The sequence below is a fragment of the Silene latifolia genome, chromosome 8 (genome assembly GCF_048544455.1).
Source record: "Silene latifolia isolate original U9 population chromosome 8, ASM4854445v1, whole genome shotgun sequence".
Taxonomy (NCBI): Eukaryota; Viridiplantae; Streptophyta; class Magnoliopsida; order Caryophyllales; family Caryophyllaceae; genus Silene; species Silene latifolia.
In genome coordinates, this window is record NC_133533.1 from 49,835,972 (window position 1) to 49,852,503 (window position 16,532).

Sequence of the window (16,532 nt, forward strand, 5' to 3'; positions counted from 1 at the left end):
GCAGGTGACGCTGCTTCTACTTCTGGGAGGGATCCCATGAATGTAGACGCTGCTGTTGTTGAGGAGGCTTTGGAGCGAGCCTTCACCGCCGCGGTGATGGCTGCTGCAGACGAGGTTCCCGAGGAGGAGGCCGCTGATGAGGAGGAGATTCCGAGACGGGCCCACCTCGGACGAGGGGTCGTCACCGAGAGGAGCTCCGCGTGGGCTAAGACTGGGAGAGTAGGCACCTTGTGTGGGCTGCAGAGGGTCATTTGTCCTACAGGACGGTGAAGAGCTTGGTAAATAGGAATTCCCTAACTCATTACCTATCCTTTTCTATTCTTGTTCAAATTTCTTTTTAAATTTACTCAAACTAAAGATAGTTTTATTTCGAATCATAATAGGAGGCTGGGAACATCCGGTCGTTCTCGGGTATACGACAACGATGGAGCACTACGAGCGGTACCGTCGGAGAGGAGAGAGCCATGATCGAGCGTGGAGCGTTTGGTCCCCCGGTTCAGTGTCCGGAGGGATATCGTGAAGAGGAAGTTGCGGGCCAACCTTAGCCTGGTCCGCGCTTTCTTGGATCGATTTTGGGATACGACTTCCACGTTTCACCCGCCTTTTGGTGAGGTGGGAGTCACCTTGGAGGACTACGGCATGATTTACGTCCGCCGTGGGGATCGAGGAGATGGTGTGGCCGGAGACTAGCATGAGGCGGATTCGGCCGAGGCGAGGAGGTTGATCGGCCGAACCTGTCGCCGAAGGTCACTGCGTGCGGGTTTGGTACCCAAGACATATGTTCGAGATTACTTTGCGGGAAGACCCCAGACGGTGGTGATCGATGGGAGGGGGACGGCTCCTCCTCCTTGTACACCGAGCAGGGGCTCCTCCGTGGCTTTGGTGGTTCTTGTCTTCGATTTACCTCGGAGACAAGGGTGAGAGGTCACGACGAAGCTTCTCGCTTTTCTTTCTGACCTGAGTTCCCTAGGGCGTTGGGACTGGGTCACTGCTGGTTTTGCGGTCCTTATACGCTTTATGAGGGCCATGGTTCGTCCGGAGTTGATGGAGAAGGGGATTTCCCACGCGCTTTGACCTCGGACACAGGCTACTTGTTGGAGGTATGAACCTTCCTTTAGACCAAAGTAAATTCCTTTCTTTTATCAAAGATCGAAAGATCGTCATTGACTATTCTGTTTTTACAGGCGTGGGTGTACTCTTACTTTCCGGACCTCGCGCCCAAGAGGACGGAGCCGTTGGAGAGGGCCTATCCCGTGGTGAGGGATTGGGTCATGTGCCTGACGAAGAGCAAGCGTTCTTCTCACAATGTCTACCGGCGGGATGTGAACGCTCTTCACCGAGCAACGTGAGTATCCTATTTGTATTCATTCACACCTTCTTATACTTTGTTTTAAATTGATCATAGGAATGACCTTTGCCTTTATATTGTCGCAAAGGGTGCCCGCACCTTGGGCGGAGTACGCCGAGCGCCTCCTTTTGTCGCCGAGGTCCTTCGACCTAGGAGCTCGAGTCGGCCGTTGTTGTGGACGTCGATGGGTCCCGTGTGGTATCCGGGCGAGCGGTTAGCTCGTCGGTGCTTTCGGGCGCGTTGACGGTTTCCGTCGATCCTCCTAGGACGATGTTTAGGGAGCCTTCGAGGCCGAGAGGGAGGCGGACTTGGGCGGCGCTAGTGGCGACGACCTTCTTCTCCCTGACGAGGATTACTCGGCGTTCCTTTACGGGAGGTTGGCGTATTGGCCGGTAGTGGTGAGTATCTTTTGTTTCTTGTTGGATTTTGATTTTCGAGAATCGCGACGAAAGATCATCGATTAACGAGAGCCATTTGTCTTTGCAGGAGGTTGAGGCGGCGGGCATCGAGCCCCCAGAGTACCCCGAGACCCTTGAGTACACTGACGCTAGTGGGAGGACGACGATCTCCGAGCTGCGTGACTTTGACTTGGCTGTGACGGATGCTGGCCTAGATGACTGGCAGCATCTGATTCGGAGGGTGAGTTCTTATTTTGCATAGTTTTCGTGTAAGAACACATTTGATTGAACTTGTTCAGTTGACTGAGAACTCTTTTGAAATGCAGGTCGCGCCATCTCGGTTTGTGGCACTATGGAGGGTGGCCAACCGGCTACGAGCTACGGCCATCGAGGCACTCGTCGGCGGTCGAGGTCGTCAGGTATGAACCTTGTTTGTTTTTCCTTGATCTTTGGTTTTTCAGTTTTGTTTGAATTGATTGACATGAGCCAATTTCTTGTTGTCCACAGGCCGGTCGTGAGCTGGAGCGAGAGTTGACCCAGTCTCGGGAGGAGACGGCTCGTTTGTCGAGGGAGCTCGAGTTTCGGGACGCCGAGATTGCCGCTCTAATGACGAGGGTTGCCGAGCTAGAGGGTGCTCAGCAGTAATCTGCGTGGTTTTGTAGACTTGATTTTGAACATTTTTGGACTTGTTTGGGGCGCAAGCCCCCAGTTTACTTGGATTTTTGGACCTGTTTGGGGCGAAGCCCCCAGTTTGCTTGTACATTTGATTTTTTTGGTTGTATATACGACGGCCTGAGTGCCTTTTGCTGCTGGGTTGTGTTATTTGTACCTGCAGGTTAGCTTTTGAACAGGTTTGGTAGACAACGGTTTATGCCGTCATGCTGCCGGAATTTACATAGAAAATCACGTAACACATACATTTTTATATACACATAAGGCCTTTAATTAGTGCAAAATGAGACTCGAAAGGACGTGAAAATGCAAAAATTTTGTCGGAATTGACCGGACGGTAGGGAGGGTTACCCCCGAAAAAAAAGAAAAAGAGAAATCTATAAGTTAAAAAATGGAAAAAATAGAAATTAAGAAAATGAAATGACTAAGTAAATGTTGAAATAAAAAAGAATTAAAATGAAAACTAAATATAAAAGTGTGAGAAAAATGGCGGAAAATGTCGATGTCGCCTCGAAATGCGCGTTCGCGGATTAAGGAAACCTGAAGCATGGTAAATTTCTCGGATTTACCAAAATAAAATCCCGTAGGAATAGGAAATTATTCGTTTATAGAATTAGGAAAGATCCCAACGCGAAATCACGAAGTGAGGTGGGAAGAGGCGCAGCATGAGTCAAAGCGTCCCTTTGAAGAGGCGCAGCAGGTGCGCCTTTGTTCCCAAGCAGTCGGTCCCGACGGATTTTTGGAAACAGCAATTAGTATAAATAGAAGCGTCGACGAAGCTTTAAATCATATAATTCTTCCGTCTCTTCTTCGTCTATTCACACATAAAAAAACTCCCAATAAATTTTCAAGAGAAAATTATCATCATGAATACTTTGGAGATTCGCTTGAAGGAATGGACTAATGAGTTTTCTAGCATTGAGAAACATGACATGGGTGCTTATAACCTTGGGTCTTTGTTGAGTTTGAAACTCATTAAGGTTGTAAAACCGTTCTTGGATGCTTGCCTTGATTATTGGGACCCAAATTATCATGTTTTTGCGTTCCCGGAGGTGAGATTTGTCCTTTTCCTGAGGAAATTGTCGCTATTGGCGGGTGGGACCCCGAACATTTACCCGCCATCCCTTCTACTGCTCAAGGGTATAAGAGCAAGTTTAGAGATTTGCTTGGACTTACTAGACTTGAGGTGGATCGCCTCGTTATTCGAAGGGCGTGAGGATGCTAGATTTTATAGACCGATTCATCAACAGGGGCCGACCCTCTGTTTCTTATGTTGCTAGGAGGAGAGCTTTTGGCTTCTGTTTGCTTCATGTTTATGTCTTTCAGGGACATGTTGATGAAGATTTGAGAGGTGATCCCCGTCTATTGGGTCTTATTGAGCAAATGGAGTCACGCGCAGAGCCCACTTGTCTATGCTTAGGGAGATTATCTTGGGCTTGGATAATAGGAAATCCAACCGCGATCTTCCATTTTTGGGGAGTCCCGTTATCCTACAGGTAAAAGACACCCTTCTTTCTTTCCCTTTTTTTTCTTCTTTTTTTTTTTTTTTTGTTTTTTTTTTTTTTTTTTTTTTTTTTTTTTTTTTTTTTTTTTTTTTTTTTTTTCGTTTTTTTTTGCGGGTGTCTAATACCTGTTTTTTGGTAGGTTTGGCTTATGGAACGGCTCCGATTGCTCGAGCCCCCAGTTCATGCGCTTTCCTATCATGCCCGTATGATTTCGATGAGGACACGGTTGTACATGGTGGACTTCACCCGGTCCGCGATTATTGGAAGAACAAGTCAAGAATGATGATGGCCCGCCGATCGGGTGGGTCGTTCCGTGGTGGCACCTCAAGTCATTCTTCGGAGTGTCTTCTTTGGATCCTACTAGGTCCGTGCGCATTCCCGGATTGGAGTTTATGGTATGCATCTTTCCCGAGAGATTGATGAGGCAAGTCGGGTTGAAGCAGATGATCCCTAGGCTTGACACCGTTCCGCAGATCGCTATGGCGCTTACTACGAAAGTCAAGAGAGTGGGCTATGAAGTGGGCCCAAAGAAACATGTGGTTCTTGAACTTCTCCTCTAATGCCTTGTGGGTGTCGGACTCTTATCTGAGGTGGAGGAAGGCCGCAACTTCGGAAGAGCGCGAAAGACTGAGGAAGCGCGAGCCCGTTGACTACAAGGTGCGCGAGGGAGAGAAAGAGAAGGAGAAGCATCCGATCAAGGAGAAGAAGAAGCCGGGTTCCAAGTCATTCATCCTTCGAAGAAATCAAGACTACTCCCCGTCGCAGAGATGGTGGTTGGCAAGAATGGAAGAGTCAGGCCTCGAGAAAGACCGTTGGTGATTAGGTCCGAGGTGGTGCAAGAGCGCCCGGCTCGAGGTCGTGACAAGAAATATGACAAGAACGACAAGGGCAAGGGAAAGATGGAGGAATAGCCCAAGTCTTATTTATTATTTGATTATTATTATTATTGTTGTTGTAATAAGAAAGGAGGGATTTTTAGAATCCTAGCCTAGTCTATTTTTATTATTTGCCGTATTATTATTATTAGAAATTGAATGAAATAAAAAGGTTAAGTGGTTATGAAACCGTTGGTTTTTCTACTTATTACTCTTGTCGAATTTCAAATGCAATGCAAATGTCCTTCTATTTACATTTTAAATATAATGGTGGGTTGAATCCCGTGAAGGATTGCCTACGTATTCACTTAAAAAAAGCGAAATCAAACCCTTGCGCGTAGTTCGAGTAAATGTAAAAGAATAATTGTTCGAAGCAAGAGCTTGTAATGAACATAGAAAATAAGCATGAGCTTTTGCTTACTCTGGAGGTGCGAATTTAGTTTGTTTGATGATATGAGGATGACAAGTTTGCCAAGATGCAAGAGCATAATGACATTCAAATGGGCCAGGGGCCGTTTATTTAGTGCCACAAGAGCGACACGTAGGTTTACGCGAGACGCGTTTTTGTTCCTGTTCTAGGCATAGTATCGTTTCAGTTGGTCGAGATTTGTGGGGTTTGAGAACTCATTCCCGTCTAGGTCTGTGATCCTAACCGCACCCCCTGGGAGTATTGATTTGACTAGATATGGTCCGGCCCAGTTAGGTTTGAATTTTCCCCTTGGGTCGACAGGTAAAAGAGCTCTGACCGATTTGAGAACTAAATCTCCTTCTTTGATGTTTCTTGGCCTAACCCTTTTGTTGAAAGCTCGTTTGATACGTGCTTGATATGTTTGGACATTATGTAAGGCACGTAGCCTACGTTCATCCAGGAGGATGAGTTCTTCGTATCTATCTTTCTTCCAATCGGCCTCCGGGATTTGACTCTCTAGTAGGATGCGCAAGGATGGTATTTCTAGCTCAACTGGTTGTACGGCTTCCATGCCGTAGGTCAAATAGAAAGGAGTAGCCCCAGTGGGCATCCTAACTGATGTACGATACCCCCACAAAGCGAAGGGTATTTTGCTTGGCCAATCTTTATAATTGTCAGTCATTTTCTTGAGGATTGTGACGACATTCTTGTTAGCCGCTTCTACCGTGCCGTTAGTCTGTGGTCTATAGGGCGATGAGTGATGATGCTTGATCTTGTACTTGGCAAGCAATTGTTCGGTTTCGGCTTGGAAGTGGGACCCATTATCGCTAATGATCTCATGCGGGCAACCATATCGGCAGATGATGTTATTTTATATGAATTTGGCTACATTTTTGGCCGTAAGAGCGGTGTAGGAAGCCGCTTCTACCCACTTGGTGAAGTAGTCAATTGCTACTAGGATGAAACTCGTGACCTCCCGTCCTACCGGGGTTATTTTCCCAATTATGTCAATTCCCCATGCGGCGAATGGCCAAGGAGATGTCATCGTATAGAGCAACGAAGGAGGGACATGTTGTACATTCCCGAAGATTTGGCAATTGTGGCAATGTCTCACATATTTGATGCAATCGGATTCCATTGTTGTCCAATAGTACCCTAGACGCGTGATTTTCTTTGCCATCATAGGTCCACTCATATGAGGACCGCATTCTCCGTCGTGGACTTCTTCCATCACCTTTCGTGCCTGTGAATGATCAAGGCAACGTAGGACTACACCAAGAGGTGTTCTTTTGTATAATTCTCCTTGCATGAGAACGTATTGTGAAGACAATAGGCGTATAGCTCGTTGTCCTCTCTTGTCCATATCTGGTGGATAGGTACCATTAAGCTTGAAGTTTAGGATTGCTTGGAACCAGGGTTCCTGTGCGATTTCTTCTTCATCGGTAATTTGATGGACATAAGCCGCTCCCGACCGTCTCGATACACAAAGGCATTTCCATCATGTAATCCGGCATGTTTATCAAAGATGCAAGTTTCGCAAGAGCGTCTGCAAATTGATTTTCTTCTCGAGGTAGGTGTAAGTAGGTTACGTGATCAAAGAATTGAGCGACTTGGTCTATCCTAGCCTGATAGGGTGCTAGGCTTTCACTTCGGATTTTCCAAGATCCCGTAACTTGGTTGATGATTAGTGACGAATCTCCATGCACTCGAGGTTTTTGATGCCTAAGCTTACCCGCTTGTAGTCCAATTAGGCAAGCCTCATACTCTGGGCGTTGTTTGTCACCTCGAAGTCGAGTTTGACAAAGAATCGGTGTATGCTCACCTTCAAGAGAAATGAGCAACACTCCTATCCCAAATCCTCTTAGGTTTGATGCTCCATCAAAGTATAGGTCCCAGAGTCTACATCTGCTTTGAAGTATATCCTCGTCGGGAAATGACCAAGTATCTATTGTTTGTGCGTCGTTGATGGGATTTTCCGCGAAGAATTCGGCGACGGCGCGACCCTTTATTACTTTCAAAGGCACGTATTTGAGGTCAAATTCCGAGAGCATCATGGTCCATCTTGCCAAGCGTCCGTTGAGAACGGGTTTCTCGAAGAGGTATTTGACCGGATCCATTTTGGAGAATATCTTGACGGAGTAGCTAAGCATGTAGTGACGTAGCTTCTTTGTTGCCCACACAAGAGCGAGGCATGTCTTTTCGAGTTGTGAGTATTTGCACTCGTATTCCAAGAACTTCTTACTTAGATAGTAAATGGCTCTTTCTTCACTTCCTACGGTTTGAGCTAGCATGGCACCCATGGCGGTTTCGGTTGCCACTCGTGAGATACAAACCAAGAGGTTGATCTTGTTGTGGTGGCATGAGCACCGGTGGTTTAGCCAATATCTCCTTGATTCGGTCGAACGCCTTTTGACAATCATCATCCCACATGGTGTGGTCTGTTTTCTTGAGTTTCTTGAAGATAGGCTCGCAAATCATCGTAAGTTTCGATATGAATCGACTTATGTATTGAACTTTTCCCAGGAATCCTCCGACTTCTTTTTTTGTTTGAGGTTGTGGCATTTCAATCAGAGCTTTGATTTTGGAAGGATCTATTTCTATACCTCGTTGGCTAACGACGTATCCTAGAGTTTGCCGACGTTACCCCAAATGTGCATTTCTGAGGATTGAGTCTCATGTTGTACTTCCGTAGCCTTGCGAAGAACTTGCGAAGGTTCGCAATATGTCCCTCTCTCTCCTTGGATTTGACGATCATGTCATCTACATATACCTCAACTTCTTTGTGCATCATGTCATGTAGGAGTGTAGTTGCGGTGCGTTGGTATGTAGCTCCGGCGTTGATCAATCCGAACGGCATTATCAGATAGCAATAGGTTCCCCATTGGGTGACGAACGCAGTCTTATGCATGTCTTCCATGGCCATTTTGATTTGGTTATAACCCGCATATCCATCCATGAAGGATAGTAATGCGTGGTCTGCAGTATTGTCCACTAATATGTCGATGTGAGGCAGAGGGAAGTCATCCTTTGGACTCGCTTTGTTCAAATCCCTAAAGTCAACACAAACTCGGATTCTCCCATCCTTTTGGGTACGGGTACTATGTTAGCTACCCAGTCAGAATACTCGGAAACTTTGATGAACCCTGCTTTGAATTGTTTGTCAACTTCTTCCTTAATCTTTAGAGCCCACTGTTCTCATTCGTCGAAGCTTCGCTTCACTGTTTGAAACCTGGCTTAATCGGAATTCTATGTTCGGCAATATCCCCGTCGATCCTCGGCATGTCTTTGTAGGACCAAGCGAAGACGTCTTTGAATTCATTTAGGAGGTCTATGAGGTCGGCCCTTTCGGTGGAGCTCAAGGTAGTCCCTATCCTAAGTTCTTTGGGTTCTAATTCGGTTCCTACATTGATGGGTTCGGTATCCTCAATTACTGGTCCCCCTTCCCCTTCCTGTAGTATTTCTTTGGCTACGTAGGGAGGTATTTCGGTCAAGTCCGGGTCTTGGTCATCCTCAGGATCATCATAAACAGAATTGCACTCAAGATAACGCAAAGAGTAAGCGTAACCCGATTTATTCATATTAAGATTTGAGTAAAGTTGAAGCAAATGAGCCAACCGATCCATGGTCATGGCGGTAAAGGACAAAATTGGGGCATTTCCCGAACTACTGTGGCTACTTGAAAATAAGCTAGGAGAAACGAAGGGAGTGGGGATGACGACAGAGTAGACTCTCTAATGACTTCTCTAGACTCGACTCGACTCCGACTCCGACTCGATTCGATTCGAACTCGTCGTCTTCCGGTTCTTCTTGAACATCTCTCCTTCTCCGGTGGTGAGCTTGAAGAGTCTTCCTTGATTGTTGGTCCATTTGATTGATTTTCTCCATCCTTTCTGCTGCTTTGTGTCGATTTCTGTGATCAATGCGGTGGGGTTGAAGCGATCGTCTTGAAGTATCGTAGTAATGATCTCATCCTGCGCGGCCTTAACAAATCGGTCTTCTCCAAACAGGAGGCTCACAGCTTGCTCGTCTAAGCAAGGTGCTTGACGGGTTTTGACGGTAGGAACCGTTTCTGGAGGGATAAAGTAGCAATCGTGAAAGATCTCGATTCCGGCTAACTTCCTCTCAAGGTAATGCCAAGGTTCGGGAAACCCGTGAAAGAGTTCTGAACTTCCTTCTTGAACGAAGTATCCATTTAAGGTGGGGAGATATGGCCTCATTTGGACTCCTACATACTTGCGATTTTGGACTTGGGCGAGCATTTCGAGAACTTCTTTCGTTGTGGGTTTGTACCCTAGTCCAAGTGGTATTCTCGATGAGTTGCCTTTCTTGTATGGCGCGAAGGTGTTCTTCCGAATCGGGTTCAAAGGCATTCCAGGGAAGTATCCCTGATTTTTGAGTATGTGGTTGACCACCAAGTTAGAGTAGGGATTATAGTACAAGGGTGCCAACTCACTTTCTATGACATTTACACTTTGGAAGCCCCCAAGTTCGTATATGGGATCCACAAGGACTTGATTGTTTGATTGCTTCTCAATTATTGCCTTGATAGGCGACGAAGTGATCGTCACAACTTTGCCATTGAGTGGGATCTTGATCTTTTGGTGAAGGGTGGATGTGACCGCTTTGGAAGCATGAATCCAAGGCCTTCCCAGAAGTATGTTGAATGAAGCTTCGATGTCTAGTATTTGGAAGTTGACTTTTCGCTCGATTGGTCCCGTGGCTATGGTTAGGCTAGCAAGTCCAACCACCTTTCGTCGTGTACCGTCGTATGCACGTACACCTTGATTGGTGGGAGTCCAATCCGATTCTTTCATGCCTAGTTTGTATGCCGTTTTGAGGGGTATGACGTTGATCATGAGCCATCATCTACCAAAGTCATTGGCACATTCTTCTTTAGACAAATGACGGTGATGTATAGAGCAAGGTTTTGACTAGTGCCAAAAGGTGGCAGGTCTTCATCTGAGAAAGTAATAGGATTACTTAGCTTCGTTGATTCTTGGAAGACCAAGTTGACTACATCTTCGGGAGTAGAGTTATGCGCTACATTCAATTTGGCCAAAGCTTGCAGTAAAGCTTGGCGATGCGGAAATGAGCTTGCCACTAGTTGCCAGACTGAAAGATCAGCCTTGGTTTTCTGTAATTGCTTGAGCAAATGATCAGTGGGGTCGTCTTCGTTGTCATTTGGTGTGATGATATTGGTTGGACCGTTTTGAGTGGTGCTTTGGTATGGACGACCCGAGCGAGTTAGGTGATCCACATCTTGGTCTTCGCCATTTTGGACTATTTCTTTGACCAAGGAGTTTTCAATGAGGTATTCGTCTTCATCGTCGTCGGCCCAAACTCCATTGATTGCAGCTAGTTCCTTCATTCTCATGATGTCACTTTCTAGTTGTATGATTTGATCGACTAGCTTGTCGACCACGGCGACTACTTCTTGCATAGTGGCATTTTGAGAGAAGGTCAATGGTACGCGTTCTTTAGGCGTTGCCTTGGGATCGCGTAAGGTCGTTACCATGTTTTCTAGTTCCCACACTTGTCTATCTACGCTCCTTGCCCATGCGATGAAGTCGGAAATGGTAGGGGAGATGGTAGAGTAGAGTCTTTCTTTCTCAATTGCATGAATTTCATTTTCGGTGGGAGAAATGAGATGTGAGCAATCTAAGGTAGATTCGTCACTTGTAATCACTAGAACTCCAAGAGGATTCTGAGTGTTGTTGGGCTTACCTCCCGGTGGAATTGGAAGTCGACCATCTTCAACCATATCCTGAAGCACGTGTTTCAACTTGTAGCATTTTTCTGTGTCATGCCCCTTGCCCCTATGGTATTCACAGTAGGAATTTTCATCCCAGAATTTGGACTTCCTTTCAGGTTCGGGAGTAGGCCCAATGGGTTGGAGTTTGCCTTGCTTCATTAGCCTTTTTAGAGCATTGGAGTATGTATCCCCAAGGTTTGTGAACTTCCTTGGTGGGCTAGTTTTCTTGGATGGCTCGAGAAGGTTAACTTCGTCGGTCTTGCTAGTAGAGCCGTATGAACGACTTGTGGATCCTTGGTATCCTCGACCTACCGTTTTGGACAAGAGTCCTTTACGGATGTCGTCTTCAATTCGTGTCCCTAATACAGTTAAGTCCTTGAAGGTCTTGATGTTTTGATATCTCAGATGGTTGGCATATATGGGCTTGAGATTGTCCACAAACTTTTCTACAAGAGTAGCCTCATCCGGGCGTTCAACTAGTTCGGTACTAGTCTTCCTCCACCTACTTAGAAAGTCGGTGAATCCTTCCTTGTCATTTTGGGTAAGAACCTCTAGAGTGCGCATGTTGACTTGGATCTCGGCATTATCCGCGTATTGTTTCGAGAACTCGATGGCGGCGTCCTCCCAAGTAGCGACCTTTTTGTGATCTAAAGTGTAGAACCATTGCTTTGGGATGGTGTCAAGAGATGAAGGAAAGATCCTTAAGAACATCTCAGGTTTGATGCCTTTGATAGACATGTAGTCCTTGAAGGCGCGGATGTGGTTTAAAGGGTTCTCATGTCCTTTAAACTTAGGGATATCCGTCATGCTAAAGTTAGTGGGCAATTTGGAATTGACGGCTTCATACTTGCGATTGTTCTCCCTGTAAATGTCATCCCCCTTAAGGTACATCAATTGCTCCTCTAGGTATTGGAGTCTTTTCTCACCAAGGGTTGTTCCTAGGACAGGATTCTCATCTTTAGATTCGTCATCGGAAAATTGTAGCACTCCACTTTTAGGGGGAGGTAGCTTTCCCTCTACATCAAAGATACGGCCTTCGATAAGCTCAAGGCGGTCATAGGTTTGTTCTTGGGTAATTTGCATTTGGGCTATCGCGGCTAGGATTCGATCATTACTTTCTTGAATTTGCTGGAGGTTCGTATCATCACTTGACCCAGGCATCTTGGAAACTGGATAAGAGATCGGCGACGAATCAAAACACGATCGACCATTCTATCACACTTGCTAAAAGAGGAAAAGTTTTGACTCGTGAAGTGGGTGTGTGCCACTTGTGTTGAGTGAGTTCTGAAGAAAGACAAGGTCTTTGAAAATGTGTGTCCTAGCCAACTGTAGTGTAGTTGTAGGAGTGGACTCGAAGTGAGGTTTGAAATGGGCTTGTGGCCCGAATTTTGACACGACAAACGGACAGAGTTTTGACCGGACTTTTGCGCTAATTGAAGGCCCTATTTTTTCGAAATTTTGCTTTGAAAATGAGGATTTTGATTTTTGAAAATTCGTCATGGTTTTGTTTAGAAATGGTGATCACGTAAGGTTTACATATTTATACAAGCATTATAACGGGATGCTGAGTGCATTTAGAAGGGTTTTGGTTTAAAGGGTGGGTTGTTATACCGAACCATCAAACCCGAAGTCTGTGGAGAGGCTCGTGCCAAACAAGAGTAAGGCCGATTCCTAGTCCATTTCCTCAAGTAGTGAAGGCCCTTGATACAAACAAGAGTAAGCATCATGGTATGGATGACGTCAATCGCTATCCATCCTTAGGCCCAAATAAGAATTAGGACCGTTTAGACGGGACGATTGGTCGAATGGGTTGGGTTGGGCCTAGGAAGGCCGATTTAAACGGTCTAGGAAGACCGAGTTATGAAAACCGACAATTGTCTTGTACAAACTTATTCCCTAACCTTGTTCAAGTTTCACCCTTAGCTACACGTAAGTGTATATCCCCAGCGGAGTCGCCAAACTGTGGACAGCGGGCCGCCCACGGGGGCGCTTGGTGAAGGGGCTCGAAAACAAGCGTTTGCATTTTGTAAGGAGTCGCCACCAATTTTTATGGGAAATTGGAACCGTTCGAATACCTCGTGTCATGTCAAGACACAAAGTAGTGACATGAACACTAAGCAATCGTTACCCTTAGCATTCTATGTCTAGAATGACTCTCGTGGATGCCAATGAACATGGGTGCTCACGGAGATTTGGAGTAAGGGGTGAGGGTACGTATTAGGAAGCTCTTTTGATCGAACACCTAATCCCGCCCGCCTCGATAGCGGCCTCTATAATGATTAGGGAAATTATTCGCACTTGATATATCGTCGGTTATATGCATGCAATGCAACATCCATAGATTAATCCTAACATGTGAGAATTTACTAAGTTGGTTGACACATAATTTAGCAAACAATTGATGTCGAAGTTGGATTTAATGTTGATTTACATGTGGAAACATACAAATGATACGAAATAATAATAATAAAATTACAACAAAGAAAAGTACATTAATTACAATGGGTAGGCGATTTATGTCGAAAATACCTTTAAAACGGATGATTTGAGAAAAAGAAATAAAAGAATAAAACACGACAGATCAGAAGGTGATAATACGATTATTAGTTGATTAATACGTAAACTAATTAAACTACGTCAAGGCAGAAAAGGAGTTCGAGACGAACTCATCTCGAACAAAGCGCAAAGGATCGCGCCCTTTGGAAGAGGCGCAGCAGTTGCTGCGTCTGTTCCAAGGGTGAGTTCTGGCTGTGAAGCCGGAACTGCAAATCGTTAATGTTCGTGGGTTATTTTAATGATTGATTAAGATATTTGACTCGGATGGAAGTGATTAGCATATTATTTACATATGATTGAGGTCATAAAACAAGAAACATGGATGAGACGGAAATAAACGGATTAATTATGTGAAGGGTCGATGTTAATGAATGATTAATTAAACTAACTAACTAAACGAATTATTAACTAAACATGATGAACGACGACGGATTAATGACTAAATAGGTGAAAATATATCAACAATGAATCCCGAAACTCAACATGAACGAATTGAATCTGTAAAACTCGAATTGAACTTAATGACGAAAAACCCGCAAATATTGATTATTTGGGATTTGAGTCGGATTTATGACGAATTAAACATGTTAATGATGATGGTTAATATGCATATGAATTATTTAACTATCATGATGAAGAATTAACAAACGAACAAAACAAAAGAAATAAATTTGATATGAATTACAGAGGACGGAGGAAGAAGAAAAGAGGCAGGAACTGCGGCAGCCTCACGAAGAGGCGCAGCAGGTGCTGCGCTCCTTCGAAGAGGCGCAGCGGTTGCTGCGTCTTTTCTCGACGTCTGTCTACTGGAAATCCGCAAAAAAGGTTTTAAAGACGGTTTTAGAAATCGGTTTTAATGAGGTACTTTCGACATAAACCTTACAATTGTTATACAATAATAAACATGCAATAAATAAAAGAGAGATTAATACACCCTCAGACTTACATGTTGACGGAACGAGAAGAACTAAGAAGATCGATTAGTGATGCTCGACGCGAACGTAAGGAAAGAGTGCCCTCGAAAGAGGAAAACGATTTAACAAGTTGATTAATTAGATTGATTGAGTGTAGTGGTCAAATTGGTCGGTCATGCAACGGAGAGGCTGGTACCCGGAAAGATCCGAGCTTACGTGGTCGGAAGTCCAAGCACGTAGGCGCCAATTAGTAAGAACGAAGTCTAGAATGCAAAGGGAGAAGAGAAGGGCGGACACTCGCGTGAGAAATATGAGGAACGAAAGCTCCTATTTATACTAATCACGTGAAGGAATAGGGTTTCGGAGACTCTTTGGAAGTGAATCTCGGAGAGATATAAAAAAGATACGTAAATCATGCAAAGAAGGGCCTCGGGAAGAGGCGCAGCAGCCCACCGCGTCTCTTGGAAGAGGCGCAAAGACTGGCCATGCGTCTATTCCCAGGAGGTTTCCTCCGCTAAGAAAGATTTCCGTGTTTAAGTTATGGTAGGACGGAATTAATTCGATTATCTTTAATATCTTATGTAAATATTACGGGATATTATTTGCCAAAAGATAAAATTTGAGAAATATGGAATAGAAATATCCGGAACATTCCGAACATTCTGACTCGGGATTTAACAAACTATCGAAAAATGGAGACGGTTTTTGACCCGGACTCCGAATGTACACTAATTACTGCCAAAACGACCGTATCGGGACGTAGATGACAACTAAGAGGTTGACATTAATATTTGAGCAATCACTTGACGATAATCTTACGAACTGTCACTAATCGTTCCGCGAACCAAACATGCGGCCCAATCATCACCGGGTGGTTTGCGAAGGGTGCAGAAACGAGGTGTCTACACCCTTTCCCTTGATGGTATTGACAATAGGCATTGGGGTTCCAGAAGCGGGATTTCTTAGCATCGGTCGGATCCGGGGTGGGTCCGATTGGTTGTAACTTTCCCTGGTCCATGAGCCTCTTCAGAGCACTTGCGTAAGTCGACCCTATGTTGGTGAACACTGTCTGGGGGCGTTCAACTCATTAAGCAGATGGTTCAACGAGGTTAACTTCATCAATCTTGTTCGTTTGGCCATAGGGGCGGGATCCGGTTGTGGTGGATCCTTGGTAGCCTCTGCCATTAGTCTTGGCCAAGACAGCCTTCCGGAGGTCATATTCGATACGTGTCCCAAGAATTTGTAGGTCCTGAAAGGTCTTGATATTTTGGTAGCTTAGATGGTTGGCATACACTGGGCGGAGATTGTTGACGAACTTTTCCACCAAAGTGTATTCACTTGGTTTACTGACCAACTGAGTACTTACCCTCCTCCAACGGGTTAAGAACTCGGTGAACCCCTCCTTATCATTCTGGGTTAGAACCTCGAGAGTACGGGTATTGGCTTGGATTTCAACATTGTCGGCATATTGTTTGGCAAATTCAACTGCGACCTCATCCCAGTTAGTAAGGTTTTTCGGATTAAAGGAGTAGAACCACTGACGCGGGATTGGTTCCAAAGAGGATGGAAAGATCCAGGTGAAAAGTTCCTGTTTAACCTCCTTAATGGCCCTGTATTCTTTGAAGGCACGGATATGATTGAGCGGGTCCTCCACTCCTTTGAACTTAGGTACATCAGTTAGGGTAAAGTTTTCAGGTAATTGATCCCCAACAGGTTCGAACCTTCGGTTGTTCTCAAGATGGATATTGTTACCCCGGGCTAGGAGTTGTTCTTCCAAGAGCTTTAGCCTCTTCTCAATTTCAATCAGAGGTGGAGTATTTTGTTCTCCAGTTTCCTTGTTTTCGAGGGCGTCGATACGGGTCTCGACGCGGTCCAGGGTGACTTTAAGAGCGGTAAGGAGGCTGGCTAGCTGATCAGACGTGACATCTCTGTTGTTATCATTATTGTTGTGGTTGAGCGACGAAGTTGAAGACGGGGCCGTGGCTCTGAGGCAGAAAAACGGCTCACATTACAACTCAATCTGACACGGTTCAAAGACTGAACGCAGACAACACAAGGGACGAGACAAAGATCAGACTCAACATGACAAGGGTGACCGTCTAT

At 45.2% G+C, this 16,532-nt stretch overlaps 1 long non-coding RNA gene across 1 annotated transcript; it reads left to right on the forward strand.

Moving 5' to 3' along the window:
• The first annotated feature begins 1,907 nt into the window (after positions 1-1,907).
• Positions 1,908-2,334, forward strand: LOC141594347 (uncharacterized). Its single transcript, XR_012522141.1, has 3 exons — positions 1,908-1,987; positions 2,073-2,165; positions 2,254-2,334. It is a non-coding gene; the product is annotated as an uncharacterized LOC141594347 (long non-coding RNA).
• The last annotated feature ends 14,198 nt before the right edge of the window (positions 2,335-16,532 follow it).